An 8,571-nucleotide genomic window follows, 5' to 3' on the forward strand; every position below is an offset into this window, starting at 1 on the left:
GTAGAAATGCGTTATTACCCAGCGACAAGTGGTGTTTTCGCGCAGAAAATGCGTGATTTTCGTGAGAAAAGTGGTATTTCTCGAGAGAAAATGCGTGATTTTGGGGTGAAAGGTGGTATATTTGGGGGAGAAATGTGTTATTTCCCAGCCAAAAGTGGTATTTTCGGGTAGAAAATGCGTGATGTTTGGACAGAGGTGCGTTTTTTCGGGGGGAAATGCGTGATTTTTGGGTGAAAAGGGGCATTTACGGTAAGGAAATGCATTATTTTCTGGCGACATGGGGAATTTACGAAGGGAAAATGCGTGATTTTCGGGCAAAAACTTGTATTTTCGGAGTGACAGTGCATGGTTTCCGTTAGAAAAGTTGTATTTTCCGGAAGAAAAAGACTGATTTTGGGGTGAAATGGGGTTGTTTCGCGCAGAAAATGCGTGATTTTCGTGTGCAAGGTGGTACTTTCGGGAAGAAAATGTGTGATTTCCGTGAGAAAAGTGGTAGTTCTGGAGAGAAAACGCGTGATTTTGGGGTGAATGGTGCTATTTTCTTGGCGAAAACGTGATATTTCTGTTTGAGAAGTGGTATTTTCTGGAGGAAAAAGCGTAATTTTCGGCTGAAAGGTGGTACTTTCGGGGTGAAAATGCGTGCTTTGTGAGTGAAGCGTGTTATATTTGGGGTAGAAATGTGTTATTTCCCAGCGAAAAGTGGTATTTTCGGGAAGGAAGTGCAGAATTTTTGGGAGACAGGTGGTATTTTTGGATGAAAATGCATGATTTTCGAGAGAAAAGTGGTATTTCTCGAGAGAAAATGCGTGATTTTGGGAGTGAAAGGTGGTATATTTGGGGTAGAAATGTGTTATTTCCCAGCGAAAAGTGGTATTTTCGGGAAGGAAGTGCAGAATTTTTGGGAGACAGGTGGTATTTTTGGATGAAAATGCATGATTTTCGAGAGAAAAGTGGTATTTCTCGAGAGAAAATGCGTGATTTTGGGGTGAAAGGTGGTATATTTGGGGGAGAAATGTGTTATTTCCCAGCGAAAAGTGGTATTTTCGGGAAGGAAGTGCAGAATTTTTGGGAGACAGGTGGTATTTTCGGGTGAAAATGCATGATTTTCGAGAGAAAAGTGGTATTTCTCGAGAGAAAATGCGTGATTTTGGGGTGAAAGGTGGTATATTTGGGGTAGATGTGTTTTTCTCCAGCAAAAAGTGGTATTTTCGGGTAGAAAATGTGTGATGTTTGGACAGAGGTGCTATTTTTCGAGGGGGAAAGGCGTGATTTTCAAACAAAAACTTGTAGTTTCGGAGTGACAATGCATGGTTTTCGTTAGCAAAGTCGTATTTTCCTAAAGAAAATGCGTGATTTTCTTGTGAAAGGTGGTATTTTCGGGGTGAAAATGCATGATTTTCGGGGGAAACGTGGTATATTTGGGGTAGAAATGCGTTATTACCCAGCGACAAGTGGTGTTTTCGTGCAGAAAATGCGTGATTTTCGTGATAAAAGTGGTATTTCTCGAGAGAAAATGCGTGATTTTGGGGTGAAAGGTGGTATATTTGGGGGAGAAATGTGTTATTTCCCAGCCAAAAGTGGTATTTTCGGGTAGAAAATGCGTGATGTTTGGACAGAGGTGCGTTTTTTCGGGGGGAAATGCGTGATTTTTGGGTGAAAAGGGGCATTTACGGTAAGGAAATGCATTATTTTCTGGCGACATGGGGAATTTACGAAGGGAAAATGCGTGATTTTCGGGCAAAAACTTGTATTTTCGGAGTGACAGTGCATGGTTTCCGTTAGAAAAGTTGTATTTTCCGGAAGAAAAAGACTGATTTTGGGGTGAAATGGGGTTGTTTCGCGCAGAAAATGCGTGATTTTCGTGTGCAAGGTGGTACTTTCGGGAAGAAAATGTGTGATTTCCGTGAGAAAAGTGGTAGTTCTGGAGAGAAAACGCGTGATTTTGGGGTGAATGGTGCTATTTTCTTGGCGAAAACGTGATATTTCTGTTTGAGAAGTGGTATTTTCTGGAGGAAAAAGCGTAATTTTCGGCTGAAAGGTGGTACTTTCGGGGTGAAAATGCGTGCTTTGTGAGTGAAGCGTGTTATATTTGGGGTAGAAATGCGTTATTTCCCAGCGAAAAGTGGTATTGTCGGGAAGGAAGTGCAGAATTTTTGGGAGACAGGTGGTATTTTTGGATGAAAATGCATGATTTTCGAGAGAAAAGTGGTATTTCTCGAGAGAAAATGCGTGCTTTGTGAGTGAAGCGTGTTATATTTGGGGTAGAAATGTGTTATTTCCCAGCGAAAAGTGGTATTTTCGGGAAGGAAGTACAGAATTTTTGGGAGACAGGTGGCATTTTCGAGGTGAAAATGCATGATTTTCGAAAAAAATGTGGTATTTCTCAAGAGAAAATGCGTGATTTTGGGGTGAAAGGTGGTATATTTGGGGGAGAAATGTGTTATTTTCCAGCAAAATGGTGTTTTTGGGAAGGAAGTGCAGAATTTTTGAGAGACAGGTGGTATTTTCGGGGTGAAAATGCATGGTTTTCGAAACAAATGAGGTATTTCTCGAGAGAAAATGCGTGATTTTGGGGTGAAAGGTGGTATATTTGGGGGAGAATTGTGTTATTTCCCAACGACAAGTGGTATTTTTGGGTAGATAATGCGTGATGTTTGGACAGAGGTGCTATTTTTCGAGGGGGAAACTGCGTGATTTTTTGGCGAAAACTTGTATTTTCGGAGTGACAATGCATGTTTTTTGTTAGAAAAGACATATTTTCCTAAAGAAAATGCGCGATTTTTGTGTGCAAGGTGGTATTTTCGGGAAGAAACTGCATGATTTTCGGGGGAAAAGTGGTATATTTGGGGTAGAAATGCGTTATTACCCAGCGACAAGTGGTGTTTTAGCGCAGAAAATGCGTGATTTTCGTGAGAAAAGTGGTATTTCTTGAGAGAAAATGCGTGATTTTGAGGTGAAGGTGGTATATTTGGGGGAGAAATGTGTTATTTCCCAGCGACAAGTGGTATTTTCGGGTAGATAATGCGTGATGTTTGGACAGAGGTGCTATTTTTCGAGGGGGAAACTGCGTGATTTTTTGGCGAAAACTTGTATTTTCGGAGTGACAAAGCATGGTTTTTGTTAGAAAAGTCATATTTTCCGGAAGAAAATGCGTGATTTTTGTGTGCAGGTTGGCATTTTTGGGAAGAAAATGCATGATTTTCGGGGGAAACGTGGTATATTTGGGGTAGAAATGCGTTATTACCCAGCAACAAGTGGTGTTTTCGGGAAGGAATGCAGGATTTTTTGGGTGGCAGCTGGTATTTTTGGGGTGAAAATGTGTGAATTTCGTGAGAAAAGTGGTATTTCTCGAGAGAAAATGCGTGATTTTGGGGTGAAAGGTGGTATATTTGGGGGAGAAATGTGTTATTCTCCAGCAAAAAGTGGTATTTTCGGGTAGAAAATGCGTGATGTTTGGACAGAGGTGCTATTTTTCGAGGGGGAAACTGCGTGATTTTCAGGCGAAAACTTGTATTTTCGGAGTGACAAAGCATGGTTTTTGTTAGAAAAGTCATATTTTCCTAAAGAAAATGCGTGATTTTTGTGTGCAGGTTGGCATTTTTGGGAAGAAAATGCATGATTTTCGGGGGAAACGTGGTATATTTGGGGTAGAAATGCGTTATTACCCAGCAACAAGTGGTGTTTTCGGGAAGGAATGCAGGATTTTTTGGGTGGCAGCTGGTATTTTTGGGGTGAAAATGTGTGAATTTCGTGAGAAAAGTGGTATTTCTCGAGAGAAAATGCGTGATTTTGGGGTGAAAGGTGGTATATTTGGGGGAGAAATGTGTTATTCTCCAGCAAAAAGTGGTATTTTCGGGTAGAAAATGCGTGATGTTTGGACAGAGGTGCGTTTTTTCGGGGGGAAATGCGTGATTTTTGGGTGAAAAGGGGCATTTACGGTAAGGAAATGCATTATTTTCTGGCGACATGGGGAATTTACGAAGGGAAAATGCGTGATTTTCGGGCAAAAACTTGTATTTTCGGAGTGACAATGCATGGATTTCGTTAGAAAAGTTGTATTTTCCGGAAGAAAAAGACTGATTTTGGGGTGAAATGGGGTTGTTTCGCGCAGAAAATGCGTGATTTTCGTGTGCAAGGTGGTACTTTCGGGAAGAAAATGTGTGATTTCCGTGAGAAAAGTGGTAGTTCTGGAGAGAAAACGCGTGATTTTGGGGTGAATGGTGCTATTTTCTTGGCGAAAACGTGATATTTCTGTTTGAGAAGTGGTATTTTCTGGAGGAAAAAGCGTAATTTTCGGCTGAAAGGTGGTACTTTCAGGGTGAAAATGCGTGCTTTGTGAGTGAAGCGTGTTATATTTGGGGTAGAAATGTGTTATTTCCCAGCGAAAAGTGGTATTTTCGGGAAGGAAGTGCAGAATTTTTGGGAGACAGGTGGTATTTTTGGATGAAAATGCATGATTTTCGAGAGAAAAGTGGTATTTCTCGAGAGAAAATGCGTGATTTTGGGGTGAAAGGTGGTATATTTGGGGGAGAAATGTGTCATTTCCCAGCCAAAAGTGGTATTTTCGGGTAGAAAATGCGTGATGTTTGGACAGAGGTGCGTTTTTTCAGGGGAAATGCGTGATTTTTGGGTGAAAAGGGGCATTTACGGTAAGGAAATGCATTATTTTCTGGCGACATGGGGAATTTACGAAGGGAAAATGCGTGATTTTCGGGCAAAAACTTGTATTTTCGGAGTGACAGTGCATGGTTTCCGTTAGAAAAGTTGTATTTTCCAGAAGAAAAAGACTGATTTTGGGGTGAAATGGGGTTGTTTCGCGCAGAAAATGCGTGATTTTCGTGTGCAAGGTGGTACTTTCGGGAAGAAAATGTGTGATTTCCGTGAGAAAAGTGGTAGTTCTGGAGAGAAAACGCGTGATTTTGGGGTGAATGGTGCTATTTTCTTGGCGAAAACGTGATATTTCTGTTTGAGAAGTGGTATTTTCTGGAGGAAAAAGCGTAATTTTCGACTGAAAGGTGGTACTTTCGGGGTGAAAATGCGTGCTTTGTGAGTGAAGCGTGTTATATTTGGGGTAGAAATGTGTTATTTCCCAGCGAAAAGTGGTATTTTCAGGAAGGAAGTGCAGAATTTTTGGGAGACAGGTGGTATTTTCGGATGAAAATGCATGATTTTCGAAAAAAATGTGGTATTTCTCAAGAGAAAATGCGTGATTTTGGGGTGAAAGGTGGTATATTTGGGGGAGAAATGTGTTATTTTCCAGCAAAAAGTGGTGTTTTTGGGAAGGAAGTGCAGAATTTTTGAGAGACAGGTGGTATTTTCGGGGTGAAAATGCATGGTTTTCGAAACAAATGAGGTATTTCTCGAGAGAAAATGCGTGATTTTGAGGTGAAAGGTGGTATATTTGGGGGAGAATTGTGTTATTTCCCAACGACAAGTGGTATTTTTGGGTAGATAATGCGTGATGTTTGGACAGAGGTGCTATTTTTCGAGGGGGAAACTGCGTGATTTTTTGGCGAAAACTTGTATTTTCGGAGTGACAATGCATGTTTTTTGTTAGAAAAGACATATTTTCCTAAAGAAAATGCGCGATTTTTGTGTGCAAGGTGGTATTTTCGGGAAGAAACTGCATGATTTTCGGGGGAAAAGTGGTATATTTGGGGTAGAAATGCGTTATTACCCAGCGACAAGTGGTGTTTTAGCGCAGAAAATGCGTGATTTTCGTGAGAAAAGTGGTATTTCTTGAGAGAAAATGCGTGATTTTGAGGTGAAGGTGGTATATTTGGGGGAGAAATGTGTTATTTCCCAGCGACAAGTGGTATTTTCGGGTAGATAATGCGTGATGTTTGGACAGAGGTGCTATTTTTCGAGGGGGAAACTGCGTGATTTTCAGGCGAAAACTTGTATTTTCGGAGTGACAAAGCATGGTTTTTGTTAGAAAAGTCATATTTTCCTAAAGAAAATGCGTGATTTTTGTGTGCAGGTTGGCATTTTTGGGAAGAAAATGCATGATTTTCGGGGGAAACGTGGTATATTTGGGGTAGAAATGCGTTATTACCCAGCGACAAGTGGTGTTTTCGGGAAGGAATGCAGGATTTTTTGGGTGGCAGCTGGTGTTTTCGCGCAGAAAATGCATGATTTTCGGGGGAAAAGTGGTATTTCTCGAGAGAAAATGAGTGATTTTGTGGTGAAAGGTGGTATATTTGGGGGAGAAATGTGTTATTTCCCAGCCAAAAGTGGTATTTTCGGGTAGAAAATGCGTGATGTTTGGACAGAGGTGCGTTTTTTCGGGGGGAAATGTGTGATTTTTGGGTGAAAAGGGGCATTTACGGTAAGGAAATGCATTATTTTCTGGCGACATGGGGAATTTACGAAGGGAAAATGCGTGATTTTCGGGCAAAAACTTGTATTTTCGGAGTGACAATGCATGGATTTCGTTAGAAAAGTTTTATTTTCCGGAAGAAAAAGACAGATTTTGGGGTGAAATGGGGTTGTTTCGCGCAGAAAATGCGTGATTTTCGTGTGCAAGGTGGTACTTTCGGGAAGAAAATGTGTGATTTCCGTGAGAAAAGTGGTAGTTCTGGAGAGAAAACGCGTGATTTTGGGGTGAATGGTGCTATTTTCTTGGCGAAAACGTGATATTTCTGTTTGAGAAGTGGTATTTTCTGGAGGAAAAAGCGTAATTTTTGGCTGAAAGGTGGTACTTTCGGGGTGAAAATGCGTGCTTTGTGAGTGAAGCGTGTTATATTTGGGGTAGAAATGTGTTATTTCCCAGCGAAAAGTGGTTTTTTCGGGAAGGAAGTGCAGAATTTTTGGGAGACAGGTGGTATTTTCGGGGTGAAAATGCTTGTTTTTCTAAAGAAAAGTGGTATTTCTCGAGAGAAAATGCGTGATTTTGGGGTCAAAGGAAGTGAGCATTGTGTCATCAGTATAATGATATAATTTTACATTATCTGGTTTATTCCATCTCGCCAAGTCACAGGCTTCCAAATTATGGCAGTAAGTTAGTGAATGTACTTACCCTTGTGGTAGGACCTGAAAGGTTTACTGCCTGCCCTCCCATGTGAACTCAAATTGGTCTTGCTATTTTTTAGCGATGGGGATACTAAAGAATGCATTAGCTAAATCTGGGACACAGTGGTAGGTTTCTAATTCCCTACTCAGTGCGTCCGGGAGCGTGGTGATATTGGGTACTGCCATATGAATTGGTGGGGTGACCTTGTTTAATTCTCTATATTCCTTATTTGTAACCTGAACTCTCCTATTTTATTTTGGAGAGTCAGTCTCCACAGTATATCTATGCCAAATATATATTCTTGTATTGGTGTGATAGATACTTTTTACTCCCGAGGAAGTAGGCATCCAACACCCAATTTTAACCAGGTTTGCATTACAGGGATCATTTTTCCCCCATATCCTCCTATAATGGCTTGTGTACTGGGAAACTTTGACAGATCACAGTGAACTATAGACATCTCAGCTCCTGTGTCAACTAATGCCATTTCTATTTGTATATATTTTTTCAGGACCAGTATATTGTTAACTCGATGTAAAGCCTCCAGTCCCCTCAGGAGGCACTAATCCTTGGGGGACCTTGGCCCCCCTCTTTCACACCATGAGTCATAATTGTATCCTGGCCCATGTGAGGTCATTCCACATTCGCCTGCGAGGCCTTGACTGTGAAATCCTAAGGACAGGGGTCTTCAGGCATGGAATTCCTGAGGTCAGTGTACCTTTTTCTGTATTGCTCAAATATTACACTTTGATCTTAGGCGCTCGGTTTATCCAAAGTCGGCCTCTAATTGAGCAGCCTGTTTAATTGTAGCCTTTGAGGCCACCAGAGGATTTAAGATTTGTCCCTCGCGGGACAACGGAACCGCAAATTGGGACTCCGCACTCACTTCGCACTAAAAGTGCGTCTCAGTCACACACACTCACTCGAGTCTCCACCGACCCCCAAAGCAAGAATTAAATTCCCTTACCTTGGTCCATGCACGAAGTTACCGGGTCTACAGGGGTCGACACCTGTGCCTACCTGCCCCCTTAGCTTTCACAGAGCCCGTCCTTTATGTAACAGTCTCGGTTTCTTATCAGCCGTCTCAAGGAGTCACTTCACCACCCAGACAGGACCGCTAAAATCAGCGGGGTGCACCTATCCTGTCCAAGGCAGTTGGGGAACCCCAAGGAGGCGATAATAATCCCAGACGAGCCCCCAAATTGTTGGAAATATCCAAATAATTTTGTCAGGACGGTATCTCTGATAAAGCAGATTTTATTCGCGATTGCAGTGGCGGGCGTCCCACAAGCAGGAGAGCGCGCTTATGGGCATGGATATGACAGCTTTTGTATCTTGTTTCTCCCCCCCGCCCCCCCTTGCCTCCCCTGTTTCCCTACTGGCTGGGTACTCCAGGTTCACAATCTTATCAAAAGGTTTACATTTGTTAATTACTAGTTAATTCGTGTGTTATCTGGTGTCAGTCAGTAGCAGTCCTGTTGTCTCCAAGATGTCTCAGCACCCTTCTCATTCATACTGATATGGTGATTTTCTTCAGAGTCTTTGTTAGACAAAGAGTA

Source organism: Gallus gallus, chromosome W (genome assembly GCF_016699485.2).
Source record: "Gallus gallus isolate bGalGal1 chromosome W, bGalGal1.mat.broiler.GRCg7b, whole genome shotgun sequence".
Classification (NCBI taxonomy): domain Eukaryota; kingdom Metazoa; phylum Chordata; class Aves; order Galliformes; family Phasianidae; genus Gallus; species Gallus gallus.